This window comes from Hibiscus syriacus, unplaced genomic scaffold (assembly GCF_006381635.1).
Source record: "Hibiscus syriacus cultivar Baekdansim isolate YM2019G1 unplaced genomic scaffold, ASM638163v2 tig00110383_pilon, whole genome shotgun sequence".
Taxonomy (NCBI): Eukaryota; Viridiplantae; Streptophyta; class Magnoliopsida; order Malvales; family Malvaceae; genus Hibiscus; species Hibiscus syriacus.
Genome location: NW_024062714.1, coordinates 283,816 through 301,479, shown reverse-complemented (window position 1 = coordinate 301,479; position 17,664 = coordinate 283,816). Strand labels below are relative to the sequence as shown.

The following is a 17,664-nucleotide window of genomic DNA, read 5'->3' as shown; positions in this document are numbered from 1 at the left end:
CCTGAGTGCATCGATGCATGGCTGTGCATCGGTGCATAAAATGAATTTGAAATGGGGTGTGCATCGATGCATCAATGAGTGCATCGGTGCATCCCTTCACAAATTTTATTTTTGGCTCGTTTTTTGTTCGAAATACTTTATGAAAATTGTTTCAAAAATATTTTAAGTATAAAACACAATTTTACACTTTAGTAAGGATTGAAAATTAAACTTTGAAAGACTTGGAGTAATATTTTGATATTCGAATAACTGTATCGAATATATTTAGAAAATCATTTGTAAAATCTTAAATTTTATTTAACTTACGTTGTTATATCGAAACATCAAAATGTTTTCAACAATCTCCCCCTTTTTGATATAACAAAACATTTGAGTAAATTTAAGATTTTCTTATGAAAGTTATTTTTGAAATCAATTTTAAAAATTACTCCCCCTTACTATAATACATCTTAATCTTCTCCCCCTTTTTGTTAAATCAAAAAGACTTTATAAAACGTTTTTAAAGGAGATGTTTGAAACATAGCCAATTGATACTTATAAATATAGCTTAAGCTGCTAAGATCACAATCAAGAGAAATGTTAGTCATTAGTTTCATAATTCAATATTCATAATGTGAAATGGAAAAGTTGTCCATAATGCAACTAATATGTAAATGATGCAAAAATTAATAAACATTAAACACAAATTGAAAAATCAAACCAAACCAAATATATATATAATAAGTTCAAACATCCAATCATCCAAAAACATCTAAAATAAAAACAATCCATAAACATTAAAATGTTTTATAATTCAAAGTTTTAAGTTCGGGGTTCAATTCAAGCAAACTAAGGCAAGATAGGTCTAGTCGTCCATAAGAGGATCGAGAGAAGGATAATGTGCTCGCACTTCAAATGTGAGAGTATCCATACGTTCACGCATCTCCCGTTTAAACTCAGTCAGTTGAGATTCCATGGAAGCAAACCTCATATCAAATGACTCCATAAATGATCGAAAATATGGAGGCATTTGTTCCTCTTGCTGTGCCAGTTCTGGTGCTGGCTCATCGTCTGGTACGTGATCGTCAATATCTTACATAAGCTATTGAAACTCTGGATCATCGTCCGTAGCCGGTGCCGGTGGAGGTGGAGTACGATAAGAGCTAGGTGCAGGAGGAGCTCGTGAAGAACTAGCGCCCGGTGTTTGCTCAGTGGGTCTATATTCCCATTGACCTATTACCTTATCTTGTTTCCATCCGGATTTTTTTAAGGAAGTTAGGTTGATTTGATTTTAGAGAGGCATGGGAATGTCAACCGATACCTTAAGTCGTAGTCGGATAAATAGATTAGAAAGAAGACACCCGTAAACTAAAGTTTCGACATTTTTGGAAGGAATGACGTTTACGGTATCGACAAGCTCACCAAAGATAAATTGTGGAAAATTAATTTTTTTATTATGTTGGATACAATGTATCCACCATAAATCTATGACTCTAAGTTTGGAGTACTTACCTTCGGATGGTCTAAACCACCAAGAGATCATCAAATAAAAGAAACGATCGTGATGAGTTCGTAAGGTACTAACACTATCATTACACTTATAGGGAGTAGCCAGGAGATCTCTTTCATTATCTATCCCATCATCGTCTAAACCAAAAACATCAGCAATTGTTTTCGAATTGATAAAATGACTTCTCCTAAGAGATAGAATCGTATGCCTATGGTTGCGGTTTGACTAGCATTTTGAACACAGATCGCATTTGAGTAAAAAATGCGAACTAATTGTTGATAGACAATGGGTTGAATTTGGCACAACTTATCAAATTTCCAGGAACGAAGAACATGAAGATATTTAAAGTTAATAACTTCCATTGCTTGAATGGAAGAGATACGTTCCTCTCGAATTTTGTAGGATTGAAAATGACTAACGAACCTATCATCTAATTCAACTCTACGACGACCGGGTTGGTTGAAGCAAGAGTTAAGAATGGTTAACTCGTGCTTGTTTGGGTTTGGATTTTGTGGTGGAGGAATAGGAGGACAGTTTGACCGACTCAAAGAGGACCTAGGTCGTTTAGGGTTTGATATAATTTAGAAAATCGAAATAGGATAACCTGCAAATATAAAACACATGTATGCAATTTCAATCAATCCCAAAACTTAAATGAGTCCTCAATATTTCAAGATTCTCTAAACTAAATCCTAATGGGCAAAGTTTTGAAAACTATTTTGAAAATAATGTTTGAAAATCATAATATGTATAGTTTTCATGAAAATCAATACAATTGAATCAAAAACATTATATTTCGAAATTTAAAAATAATTTTGAGAAATTGAATGTTTTTGAAAAAATTGGTTGTAAAATCTAGTTTCTAAACATTAAGTAATCAATGCCCGATAATTTGTTCAACCTAGAACTAATTAAAACTAGTCTTAAGTTCAAAAATCAATAAAATAGAGTTTTTAGAGATATTACCTTGAGAAAATCGGATTTTGTGAGAATGTGATATTTTTGCACTAATTTGATGATTCCAACATGTTTAGAAGATGAAAAACAATTGGATTCCGAATTTAAACCAAAGATTTTGAGCAAATGGAGATTTTAAGGTTGAGAGAGAGGCTCACAACGGTAAGAGAGTGTTTGAAGGTTTTTGAGATAATGAAGAAGAAACATGGATTTTAACCAAAAACCCCGACGAGTGTATCGATGCACCGCTGAGTGCATCGATGCACATTCAATGAGTGCATCGGTGCACCTTCATGGTGTATCGATGCATATTCAAAGGATGCATCGATGCACTGACGAGTGTATCGATGCATTATGCACAAAAATGTCAAAAATCTGTTTTAAACATTCAAAATGTTAAATTATTTAGCTCTAGTGGTATTGGCAACTCATATATTGAAAATTAATAATGTTCAATCAATCAAATTTGTCATTAAATCTTATTTGAACATATAATTAATTTTCACCAAGAATCATAAACTCCCCTTAACTAATATCAAAGAATGCAATCAAAAGTGTTATTTATAAGCATTTTCCAAAACTAATTAAAAGTGCTAAAAATTATTTTAAACACTGAGTGAAGATAGGTTAGTTAAACCTAATTCTCTTCTAAGTGTCTAAAATCTTTCTTTGTCTAAAGGTTTTGTAAAAATATCTGCTAATTGGTGCAAAGAATCAACAAAGTCTAGAACTACATCTTCCTTAGCGACATGGTCTCTAATGAAGTGATGTCTAATTTCAATATGCTTAGTTCTAGAGTGTTGGATGAGATTTTTCGTAAGACAAATAGCACTAGTATTGTCACACTTGATAGGTATGGTACCAAATTCAATTCCATAATCAAAAAGTTATTGTTTCATCCATAAAACTTGTACACAACAACTACCGGCTGAAATGTATTCTGCTTCAGTGGTAGATAATGCAACACAATTTTGTTTCTTTGAAAACCATGAAATCAACATATTTCCAAGGAATTGACAAGTACCTGAGGTGCTTTTCCTATCTATTTTGCATCCTCTATAATCCGCATATGAGATAGCATGCAAACTAAAGCTAAAGTCTCTAGGATACCAAAGTCCTAAATTAGGAGTGTCTTTAAGGTATCTAAAGATCCTCTTAACGGCTAGTAAATGTGATTTCTTAGGACATGATTGAAATCTATCACATAAGCAAACACTAAACATAATGTCCGGTCTACTTGCGGTTAGATAAAGCAATGAGCCAATCATGGATCTATATAATTTAACATCCACACATTTACCTCCTTCATCTATGTCAAGCTTTGTAGAAGAGCTCATTGGAGTGGCATGAGGTTTCCCATTTTCCAATCCAAACTTCTTGAGCATATCCTTGACGTACTTAGCTTGATTGATGAAGATGTCATCCTTTCTATGCTTGATTTGGAGTCCCAAGAAATATGAGAGCTCCCCCATCATGCTCATCTCGAATTCTCCTTGCATTAGCTTAGAAAATTCTTGGCAAAGAACATCATTAGTAGAACCAAAAATTATATCATCAACATAGATTTGAACTACTAATAAATCTTTACCTTTTCTCTTTAAAAACAATGTAGTGTCAACATTCCTTTGAAAAACCTTTTTCTATTAGAAAATTTGACAACCTTTCATACCAAGCTCTAGGAGCTTGTTTTAAACCATAAAGTGCTTTTGTCAATTTAAAAACATGATCCGGAAATTTTGAATCTTCAAAACCTGGAGGTTGTTCCACATACACTTCTTCTTTTATAAAACCATTTAAAAATGCACTTTTAACATCCATTTGATATAATTTAAATTCATTGAAACATGCAAATGCTAATAACATTCTAATTACTTCCATTCTAGCTACGAGAGCATATGTTTCATCATAGTCTAAGCCTTCTTCTTGAGTATATCCTTGAGCAACAAATCTAGCATTGTTTCTCACTATGTTACCACTTTCATCAAGCTTATTCCTAAATACCCATTTAGTATCTACATTATATTTATTACTAGGCCTTTCAACTAATGTCCATAATTTACTTCTCTCGAATTGATTTAATTCTTCTTGCATAGCCATAATCCAATGTTCATCGTCTAATGCTTATGTGATATTTCTTAGGCTCTATGCATGAAATAAATGTAATATAATTACAAATATTTCTAAGAGAATATCGAGTTATTACCCCTTTTAATGGATCAATTGCAATACTCTACTAGTTGATACGTCATTAATGGATTTAAAAGAAACTATCTTTTGTTTTCCTTTAGCACAAGCATCACATATTTTATCATTATCAAATTTTAGTTTTGGCAGCCCTCTAACTAAGTCTCCTTGAATAAGTCATTGCAAAACACTCATACTAGCATGTCCTAATCTCCTATGCCATAACCAACTATCATGCTCATCCTTAGAAACTAGGCATAAATTAGTCATATCTATAGAATCTAAATGCAACATATATATGTTTCCTATTCTATGACCAACAAGCATAATCCGATTAGATGCAATGTCAATAACTTTACAACCATTAATTTTAAACATGACATTGAATCCCTTATCACATAATTGACTAATACTCAAAAGATTATGCTTTAATCAATTTACATATAAAACATTTTTAATTTGTATGGAAGATGTATTACCTATTGTACCTATACCTTCAATGCGACCTTTTGAATTATCACCAAAAGTCATCTCTCCTCCATTTTTGGCGTTAATATCTATGAACCGGCTCTTGTCTCCGGTCATGTGTCTTTGAGCATCCACTATCAAGGTACCATGAGTTTGAATTTGTTTCCCGCGCCTTGTACCAATGCTCATTTTCCTACAAACATAGATTAATTTTTTAATTTTGGTACCCAAATTCTTTTGGGTTCATATTCATTAGTTTCCAAAATTCTAGTCCCCTTAGGTATCCATTTGTGTAGGATATCCTTATCTTTAGTATTAATGAGTCCTTTAGAAACCCATATACTTCTAACAATTTTACCATTTGAGGTTCTTTGGGGACCTCTATGATTGTAGTTTTTAAAGATCTTTTTAATATAGTTGGATTTTGAATTTTCACCTTTTTCAAAACTTTTTGTTCCAACTTTATTAAAAGAAGCTTTAAGATCATCAATTTCTTTTTGATGATCATCATGAACTTTTGAAAGTAAGTTATGCAAATCAATATTTGCTTTTCAAAATCATTAATTTTGATTTGTAATTCCTTAATCTTACTTTCAAGCTCATTGTTGGTCTTGGACATAAGACTATTTTCATTTTTCAATTTTGAAATATCATTTTTATATTTTGAAAATAGAGTCTTATAATCTGAAGCCAGCCCATTATAATCCTCTAATAACACATCATAAGATAATTCATCTGAATCGAATGAGTTAGAGGTTACCTGAGAGTTTTCCCTAATGACCATCAAACACAAGTTGGCTACTTCTGGTTCCTCTTCATCGGAACCTTCTTCATCGCTCCATGTAGCACGTGTGCTTTGTGCTTTTTCTTTGAATGACCATTCTTCTTCAGTTGAGGGCAATCATATTTGTAACACCCTCAACCCGTATCCGACCCAAATACAAGTCTGAGGTGTCACATTGACTTTTTAAACTTTAACTTTTGATGAAAACCAAGGAAATTTAAAGCTTTTATTATTAAAATAACATTGTTATTGTACACGAGTTAACCAAAACAAGACAAAACTGATCAGAACATTTGTAACTAACACTTTTCTTAAATGCCAACACATTATACACCATCAAAATACATACTTTAACAGTTACTTCTTATATGATCTTCTTGCAGTGTTACTGTTCTTGTCACTCCTATTTCTGTTCTTCCGGATTCTTGGTACCTACGTGTAAATCACTTACACGTTAAGTCACAGACTTAGTGAGGCAATAAACATATAATGTAATTTTAACTAGTAATCATACATAAACAATTATTACCATTATTTTACACAACTCATATACTTTTATATGTAACAAGTACATACATACATAAATGTCATTATCATTCATATCTCTTATCTCATATTCCTATGATCTTTTATATCCCTATCATATATCTTATAGATTTATTATTATCTCATTATGTCAATCGATTATACTCATTCACATATACCTTAACATGTACTCACTTATACCATACAACATATATATATATATCATGTCATGTAACACATATATCATATCGTAAATCAAATACACACAAGTAACTATATCATCATCTTCATTCTTATCACTATTATTGATTCCTTTTATCATATAATCTTATAATTACCATTTGTACCATCATATATCACACATAACATTTCACAAAGAAACAAACATATCATCATATCCAGTTTATTAATATTATCTCTTTATTAGCCCATGGTACACATGTGAGAACTGTAGATACGTAAGTCTATTGAGGTTGTGCACCACTATGCTGTCACCACAACTCGTATAAATGTCCCGAAGGACCTATCCAGAGGTCATAAAGATCCTCGGTAACTATTCAGAGGTTATAAAGATCCTCGGTAACTATCCATAGGTCCCGAAGAACCTAGGTAAACTATCCATATATTCCTTAGAACATAGGTAAACCCTCGACTCTTGGCATGCCAACTATACCTCTAGCTCTTAATACACATAACATGGGCATTTTCACTTATACACTTTCATTGCTCTTATGATCACATATTGCTTTCCTTCTGTCACATATCACATGTGCATATAGTCATATAGTTTACTTTCATGTAATTCATGTCACTTTTCATATAAACATATGATTAACTTTCACGTATAACATATATTTTCTCTTTCATATAACTCATGTCTTGTGATCATGTAAACACGTATCACATAAAATAACATGTCAAACCTATCATTCCACTGATATAATATTCTCTTATATTCATATAGTTCAGTATCTCATACCATATGAATCATATAAATCATGTCACATATACTTATGCATACATAGAATTCACAAATCAAATAACATTTACGAGTTACTTATTATTATAGTAACTTCGTCACTGGCTCATCGCAAGCCAATGCTTATTCTATAACATAAGTACAATGAAATTGCACTCACCTTAGCCTTGCTTGCTTTGATTTGATTCTAATTCTTCAATTGTTCCGGAACATGCTTTCATTCTATATCTACATAATAATAACACATTGATACATATCAATATACTAATTGATATATTCTAAGCTATCACTTCATAGGCTAGAAGAAGAAAGCTATTTTCATATTTTAATAGAGGCATGCATCGATGCACTACACCATGTATCGATGCATCCCTTGACAGGTGCATCGATGCACTATTCATGCATAGGTGCATAAATCCTATTCGATGTTTGTATTTTAAGTAGGTGCATCGATGCACTCCTTATGCATCGATGCACTAATTATATTCGATGTTCATTTATTTGAGAGTGTATCGATGCACATTGAAGATGCATCGATGCACACAACCCAGAAATGATACTTTGAGCAAGAAAATCCTTTCTTTATTCTCTCAACTCTTCATATTTTATCCCTTTTTCTATTCTTAACTCTTATACACCTATTTAAACTAATCTATACTCATTTATTTCATCTTAAACCCTAGATCCTATCCTCTTTATGAGATTAAATAATTATACCAACTTTGCAACATGATTTAATTCCACTTCTTACACTTCATATGTCTTAACTAGATTGATGACAAGTCAAATCCAACTTCCAATTCTAATTGAAGAAGAAGAATAAAGAAGAAAGCTCTGGAGAAATCTTTCATTCCCACGTGTATATATCCTTACCATATCCCATTTTTAATTCATTTCTTGGTCAAATAACCCTTTTTCCCTTTAATACCTTTTATAATTACTAGCATCTATAAGGTAATATTTCCAAATAAATCATTGAACTTTTCAACTATTCTATTTTAATCACCAAATCCTGAAATATTATAATTTGGTCACTAACCCAGTATTGAGGTTGTTACAAATCTCCCCTCATTTAAAGAAAATTTGTCCTCAAATTTTTCACTGTACATCTTGATAAGAACATATCTTCTAATGTTCTCATGTGGATTTTCCCAACTTATTCATTCACTTCTATATTGAACTTATCGTCTACCCTTCCAGATAGTCTCTCTCTTATCTGATCCACACAATTCTTTTTATTTTTTATCCACTTATCCTGTTATAATCAAGATCTTCTTATACATAATCAAACTATATCTTGTCCTTCATACTTTCATACTCTCTCATATCACGTACACTCATTTCTGATTAACGATATTCATCGCATCTTTGTAACTTTGATAATCCACTTTACTTATACATAACCTCATTCTCTAACCTCTAATGTCATTTACCATATAAACAATAACCAAAATTTTTTCAATCAAAATAATTACAACAATAATTTACTTAACTTATCGACTCCACATTCATTCTCATATTACTTTGTTATTCAACCCACTTCTCTAAAGAAAAATATAAACCTTCGTCAAATCATCCACATATATGTTCTTTCTAATCAAAATAACTCATCCTTTATTTCCTTAACTTTTTAAACCTTCTTTCCTTTTTCTTTTTCTTGATTCAAATTCAAACATTCATTTATCTTTGTCTTATAAACTGATCACACACACACACACACACATATATATATATATATATATATATATATATATTCCCCAAATTCTTCCAAAACATACTCCTATCACTTGCTCTTTTAATATTTTTCTTCATAACATATATCCTTCAACACTGACATTTACAAACCGTCTAAACTGATTAGTTGTACCTCTTCCTAATTTACAATTATCATTTGCATACTAACTATATAACTAGTCCATCTCCAATATTACTTCTAATCCCTTGAAGAATAACTCCATTAGGTTAACAAAGAATTCAATTCTCTAAATCTGAATGGAACATCTCCAACATATCTAATTTACTTGAGCATTGTGCCTTACTAAATTTGCCACTTTAATATTACTACAAATGCCTTTTATCTACATTTTCAATTCTCTCACCCATTCACTACTCATTTATATATATATATACAACTCGGATCAACCAATATCATAACGCATTTACTGTACAATAGAAAAAAATACCTGCTATTATCTCTGGATCATCAAAATCTTCATTGGTATTAATATTATACATTCGAGCAGTGGAACGTATTTCCTGTTGAGTAGAGGATTCAGATTGACTTTTGCCTCTTCCTCTATCCTTTTCTCTTTGAGACATAGAAGCAGATCGATCCAACTGTGCATGCTCTTATGTCCCTAATGGACAATCTCTCATGAAATGTCATGTTTCCCCACATCAGAAACAAGATCCAGATTTAACTCTACACGTCCCACCATGATATCTTCCACAAGTCTGACAATGTCTCTGTTACTAATTGGGTCTGTCTAGTTCTTGTCTGATTTGATTCTCTAACGGAGGATACCACCGATCCAGTCCTTGCCTGAGACTGAAAACCAGAATCTCTACCTCTCTTGGGTGGTACAAAACTCGATGAAGCCCCTGTTCTTTTAGAGGATTGGATTCTTTAATCCCCAAACCTTTCATTCTAAGCTCTTTCTAGAGCTTTAGCACGATTTACTATTTCTTGAAACGAAGACAAGTTCAACACTATTAACATTTCTTTCAACCTCGGGCGTAAACCCTCTACAAACCACTCACACACAACATTCTCTGTTGGGACCAACTCAGTCACAAAACGACCTAACTTATTAAACTCGCACTCGTACTCATACATTGTGCGATTCATCTGTTTCAGATTCAAGAATTATTGCTTCATTTTCCGAATAAACTGGTCTCCTATATACTTGTGCTTAAATTCTTCTAAAAATAAAGACCAGGTCACTTGATCACTTGTCAGTCTCAGAGTAACATTCGTCCACCAAATTCTAGCTTGCCCACGAAGCAAATAGACCACTCCATCTAATTTCTCCACATTAGAACAGTGAAGTCCTTCTAACATAACCTTTACATCATTAAGCCAAATGTCTACGGTAACAGGACTTTCTTCGGTTTCACCCCTAAACTCTGGAGCTCCCAAACCCTTCAACTCCTTTGCAACATTCATTCTTGGAGTTGAAGTAACAGGAGGTTGGAAACGCGCCAATACAACATCTAATGTTCTAAAGAACACATCTTGATCAGCTATAGGCACTCCAGAAGGTGCCTGTTCTTCACCATGCCGGGCCAGGGCAGGTGAATTACTAATTTCAGCGGACCGATCATCTCCCACTTGGCTTCGAGAATTATCATGTTCGAACATCTATAAAAACATACCCATATCATTCTATCAGCAAAACAACACACTTACTATTATATCAGATCAGAAGTTTTCACTCTTTTGTTGGCATGTATACTTTATAAGATACTCTAGACTTCGGTTTATACCAAGAATAGACTAAACTGTAGCTCTGATTTCATTATGTGTAACACCCTCAACCCGTATCCGACCCGGATACAAGTCTGAGGTGTCACATTGACTTTTCAAACTTTAATTTCTGACGAAAACAAAGGAAATTTAAAGCTTTTATTAAAATAACATTGTTACTGTACACGAGTTAACAAAAACAAGACAAAACTGATCAGAGCATTTGTAACTAACATTTTTTCTTACATGCCAACACACTATACACCATCAAAATACATACTTTAATAGTTACTTCTGATATGATCTTCTAGCAGTACTACTGTTCTTGCCACTCCTATTTCTGTTCTTCCCGATTCTTGGTACCTACGTGTAAATCACTTACACGCTAAGTCACAAACTTAGTGAGGCAATAAACATATAATGTAACTTTAACTAGTAATCATACATAAACAATTATTACCATCATTTCACACAACTCATATACTTTTACATGTAACAAGTACATAACATATATGTCATTATCATTCATATCTCTTATCTCATATCCTATGATCTTTTATATCCCTATCATATCTTATAGATTTTGTTATTATCTCATTATGTCAATCAATTATACTCATTCACATATACCTTAACATGTACTCACGTATACCATACAACATATATATATATCATGTCATGTAACACATATATACTATCGTAAATCAAATACACATAAGCAACTATATCATCATCTTCATTCTTATCACTATTATTGATTTATTTTATCATATAATCTTATAATTACCATTTGTACCATCATATATCACACATTACATTTCACAAGGAAACAAACATATCATCATATCCAGTTTATTAATATTATCTCTTATTAGCCCATGGTACACATGTGAAACTGTAGATACGCGAGTCTATTGAGGTTGTGCACCACTATGTTGTCACCACAGCTCGTATAAATGTCCCGAAGGACCTATCCAGAGGTCATAAAGATCCTCGATAACTATCCATAGGTCCCGAAAAACCTAGGTAAACTATCCATATGTTCCTTAGAACTTAGGTAAACCCTCGACTCTTGGCATGCCAACTATACCTCTAGCTCTCAATACACATAACATGGGCATTTTCACTTATACACTTTCATTGCTCTTATGATCACATATTGATTTCCTTCTGTCACATATCACATGTGCATATAGTCATATAGTTTACTTTCATGTAATTCATGTCACTTTTCATATAAACATATGATTAACTTTCACGTATAACATATACTTTCTCTTTCATATAACTCATGTCTTTTGATCATGTAAACACGTATCACATAAAATAACATGTCAAACCTATCATTCCACTGATATAATATTCTCATATATTCATATAGTTCAGTATCTCATACCATATGAATCATATAAATCATGTCACATATACTCATGCATACATAGAATTCACAAATCAAATAACATTTTACGAGTTACCTATTACCATAGTAACTCTGTCACTGGCTCATCGTAAGTCAGTGCTTATTCTATAACATAAGTACAATGAAATTGCACTCACTTAGCCTGCTGCTTTGATTTGATTCTAATTCTTTAATTGTTCCGGAACAGCTTTCATTCTATATCTACATAATAATAACACATTGATACATATCAATATACTAATTGATATATTCTAAGCTATCAATTCATAGGCTAGAAGAAAGTTATTTTCATCTTTTAATGGAGGCATGCATCGATGCACTACACCATGTATCGATGCATCCCTTGACAGGTGCATCGATGCACTATCCATGCATAGGTGCACATTGAAGATGCATCGATGCACACAACCCATAAATGATACTTTAAGCACGAAAATCCCTTCTTTATTCTCTCAACTCTTTATATTTCATCCATTTTTCTATTTTTAACTCTTATACACATATTTAAACTAATCTATCTCATTTATTCATCTTAAACCCAAAATCCTATCCTTCTTATGAGATTCAAGAATTATACCAACTTTACAACATGATTTAATTCCACTTCTAACATTTCATATGTCTTAACTAGATTGATGACAAGTCAAATCCAACTTCCAATTCTAATTATCAACTCTATATCAAAATTTCATTCAAGAACATCGATGCACACAACCCAGAAATGATACTTTGAGCACGAAAATCCCTTCTTTATTCTCTCAACTCTTCATATTTCATCCATTTTTATATTCTTAACTCTTATACACATATTTAAACTAATATATACTCATTTATTTCATCTTAAACCCCAAAATCCTATCCTTCTTATGAGATTCAAGAATTATACCAACTTTACAACATGATTTAATTCCACTTCTAACACTTCATATGTCTTAACTAGATTGATGACAAGTCAAATCCAACTTCCAATTCTAATTATCAACTCTATATCAAAATTTCATTCAAGAACTCAAAATCTTTAATCTTCCCTAACTCTTTTTGTAACATCCTCAATACCGGGTTAGTAACCAAATTGTAAAGTTTAGACATTGGTGATTAAAGTAGGATAATTGAATAGTTCAATGATTTATTGGAAATATGATGAAGGTTATTTAGTAATTATTGAATGAATTAAAGGGTAAAATGGTCAATTGATAAATAAGATTTTTTATTCCTTTTATAAAGGAACCACGTGGGAAAAGAGAGAATTATCCAGAGTTTTCTTCCTTCTTCTTCCTCCTCCCGTATCTCCAAGCTCAAAGGTGAGTTTCTTTGTTTATGAATTAATTGTTGATTTTAACGTTGTGTTTTGATTATTAGATGATAACTAAGCTTAAGGAAAGCTTAAGTTATCTTAAAATCAAAGTATGATGGAGTTCAGAGGGATTAAAGATTTGAGGTTCTTGGGTGAAATCTTGAAATAAAGTTCATAACTAGAGTTGGAAGTTAAATTTGACTTGTCAATGGTCTAATTAAGAAGTTAGAAGCCATAGAATTGAAATTAAAACATATTGCAAAGTTGGTTTAATTCTTGAGTTACATATGAGAAAAAGAATTTTGAAGCTACAGATGGTTTATATGGATATAAATTGGTTTAAGCATGTGTATATGAGTTGAGAACATGAAAGGGGTTGAAAGATGAAGCATTTGAGTTGATTTGAGTAGATTTCGGGTTTAAAAATGAATTATGGGATATGAATGTGCACCGATGCATCAAGGGTAAATTTCCAGAAATTGTTCAGTGTGTATCGATGCACAGGAGGTGCATCGATGCACCCTTAAAAATGGAAACATCGAATGCAATTAATGCATCGATGCATAAGGAGTGCATCGATGCACATGTTAAGGGATGCATCGATACACTGTAGAATGCATCGATGCACTTCAAGGGAAATAGAATTATACCTGTCTTTTGGTCTAAGAAATGATAGATTAGTGTATATCAATTGGATACTAATATGTATCAATGTATGATTATATAGATATCGAGCACGAACAAGTCCCGGAGCGATTATCAAGTTATAATTCGATCGCAAGAGAGGAAATTAGAAAAATGAATTGGAACTTAGTGAGGCCAAAGTGTTATTTTTTATATGATGTTTGTTAATGGGAAATAAGACTTGTGACAAGTCTAATTTCTATAGTATTGTGCATGAAGTATGAACAGAACATGTGTTTGTTATGAGGGTCTGAGTTTATGTTATGGTATGCATTGACATGTTTTGTATGTATTTCATGGTTGATATATGCTATGTTATGATGATATGATAAGAAATTAAATATAAAAGAGAAGTTATGTGATAAGATCTTTGAGATATATAGAAATGGAATATAAGATTACGCGAATACATGATATGGGATAAATTAGGTAATAATATGGGAATATGGTAAAAAGCTTTAGAAGAACTGATGGGAATGAAGTACTCAAGGGTAAGGTTATAAAAATAAGAATGTGAGTTGGGTAAGTGAATAGTGTATGAACATTTATGTGAAATAGTAAATAAAATTATATCATTGAATGAGAATTGAGACAAGATAGATAATATTATATGATATGAGACTTGAACATAAGTGATAATAGGAACATATAGATGAGTTAGATGGGAAAGATACATATGCTTAAATAAATTATATATGGGTTGTATGATAGAAATTTACGTAGTATTAGAAAGTTATAGGTACTATTGAATTGAATTAGGTAAATAGATTAGATTAGTATATAAATGAAATAATAGAAGTGACATATGTTTATGAGTGTGACAGATGTGATATGATCTAGGTGAATATCATAGAATGAGGTATAAGCTATATGATATGAGATAAGTTATTTTATACATATAGATATAAGCTATTAATCAGGACATAGGATTATGAGAAGGAGAATATAAATGATGTGAATACAAGTATAGGAAAAATGATATATATATATATTATATATATATATATATATATATATATATATATATATTATATATATATAGGAAGATGAATTATATGAATACACATTTCGATGATGAAATGATGGATTATATGAACATGTGAATATCTATATATATATAGGATAAGACATAAAAATAAGATATAAGCAATGTGACAAGAAATGTGAAATAGTATGAAAAGTGATTTACGTGTTTATACGTATATGTAATTCAACTTATGTGACATAATCTACGTTCAACTTATGTAACATAATCTACGTGCTATGTGAAAGTGAACTACGTGTTTATGTGAAAAATGTGAAATGACATAAATGATGATGCCCATGTTATGTGTCATAAGAGCTAGGGTATAGTTGGCATGCCAAGAGTCGAGGGTCTACGCGGTCCTTCGGGACATATAAGTATTCTTTGGAACATGTGTGAGGTCCTTTGAGACACATACTTGATCCTTGGCATATGTATATGATTCTTAAGGAATGATATGTGGTCCTTAGGGGACAACCTTATATGGTACTTCGGTGCATTTCTACGCGGCACTACTGTGCAATTCTACGTGTCACCTCGGTGCATTTATACGAGCTGTGGTGACAACATTAGTGCACAACCTCTATAAACTCATATATCTATAGTTCTCACATGTGTACATGGGCTAATAAGAAAAACAACAAATATATTACATGAGATTTGTATGCTTTTGTGATACAAATGGTATTATATGATTTATATGATAATATGTGGATTGTATGATTAAATGAGGCAAATGTTGGTTAAAATGTTAGGTATAAGAGGATATGTATTAAGTGATATAAACGATAATAATATTGATAATGAAATAAGGCTAATGATGGAAATGATGAGTGATGAATATATGCGTGTATATGTTTTTATATGTAATGATATATATTGCATATGTGTTATAGGGATTTGTTACATGAATAAGGGTATGAGTGATAGTAGTAATTGTTCATGAATGATTACAAGCTATAGTTATATTTTATGTTATTGCCTCACTAAGTCATCGACTTAGCGTGTGATTATTTCACACGTAGGTTACCGAAGTGAGAAGAGTAAAGAGCAATGTGGAGTAAGACAGATCAGTTCTCCTTACCAAAGGTCAGATCAGAAGAAAAGTGAATAATATGTATTTCAATACATAAAGTTCTAGTTGGCATGTATTCAAAATAATATATTGTATAAGCTCTAAATAGTTCGATAAAGGTTTTGAATAACTTATATGTAATAATAAATTTTAATTACTCACTAGTTTATATAAGTAAAGGTTTTTGAAAAGTCAATGTGACACTTCAGACTCAGATCCGGGTCGGATACGGGTTGGGGGTGATACATTTAATGATATCAGAGCTACGGTTTAGTCGATTCTCAGCATAAACTAAAGTCCAAAGTGTCATAAAATGTGTACATGCCAACACAGAGTGAAGATTTCTGATCTGATAGGGTAAGGAGTATGTTTTCTTGCCAATAGAACAAGATTTGTATAATATAGTAGAAATTGATTATAGAAATTGTCGAAGTGAATCGATAGCTGACAAATCTGATGGTGATAGCAATTCACTTGCCCTAGCCAGGCAGGATGAAGAGCAGAAACCTCAGAAAGTGTCTTATAAGATTAAAGGTTGATTTCAGAAATTGAAATCATATTTGAATAGTGATAAAAGGTTTTCATTGTTTCGAATCGAAAAAGTGATATGGAGCAGTTTTGTTATAAAGTGAATAAGATAGAATATGGTGAGCAAGTGTCACCATAAGGACGTTAGAAGATCTAAAGATGTGATTAGAATTTGTGGAGAATTCGAGAATAAGTGAATCAGTGACAAGCGTATAAGATATATACAGCCAGAGTTGATGAGTTTGAAATAAAGGAATAGTACCGTGTATAAGTAAGAATGTGGATAGAATAAGGGTTTGCATTTTGGATGGATAGAGTTAGCGTTGACTAACCAGATTATGTGATGGAAAAGGTATAGAATTTAATATTTTGAGATGTTGTCAGGATAAAACAACCAAATATAAAATGGATATGGATACAGTTGTATATTTGGACCATAGTAAGGTGATATAGTAAAGGAAATAAGAATTTGTATATTTGAGTAAAGCTGAGGATTGATATATATATATATATATATAGGATAAGATGAATTATATGAATACACATTTAGATGATGAAATGATGGATTATATGAACATGTGAATATCTATATATATATATATATATATAGGATAAGACATAAAAATAAGATATAAGCAATGTGACAAGAAATGTGAAATAGTATGAAAAGTGATTTACGTTTTATATGTATATGTAATTCAACTTATGTGACATAATCTACGTGCTATGTGAAAGTGAACTACGTGTTTATGTGAAAATGTGAAATGACATAAATGATGATGCCCAT

General features: G+C 31.8%; 1 pseudogene; it reads right to left on the bottom strand.

Annotated features, from left to right (window-relative positions):
• LOC120121892 overlaps window positions 1-17,664 on the bottom strand; it is a 33,681-nt pseudogene that overhangs the window by 2,425 nt on the left and 13,592 nt on the right.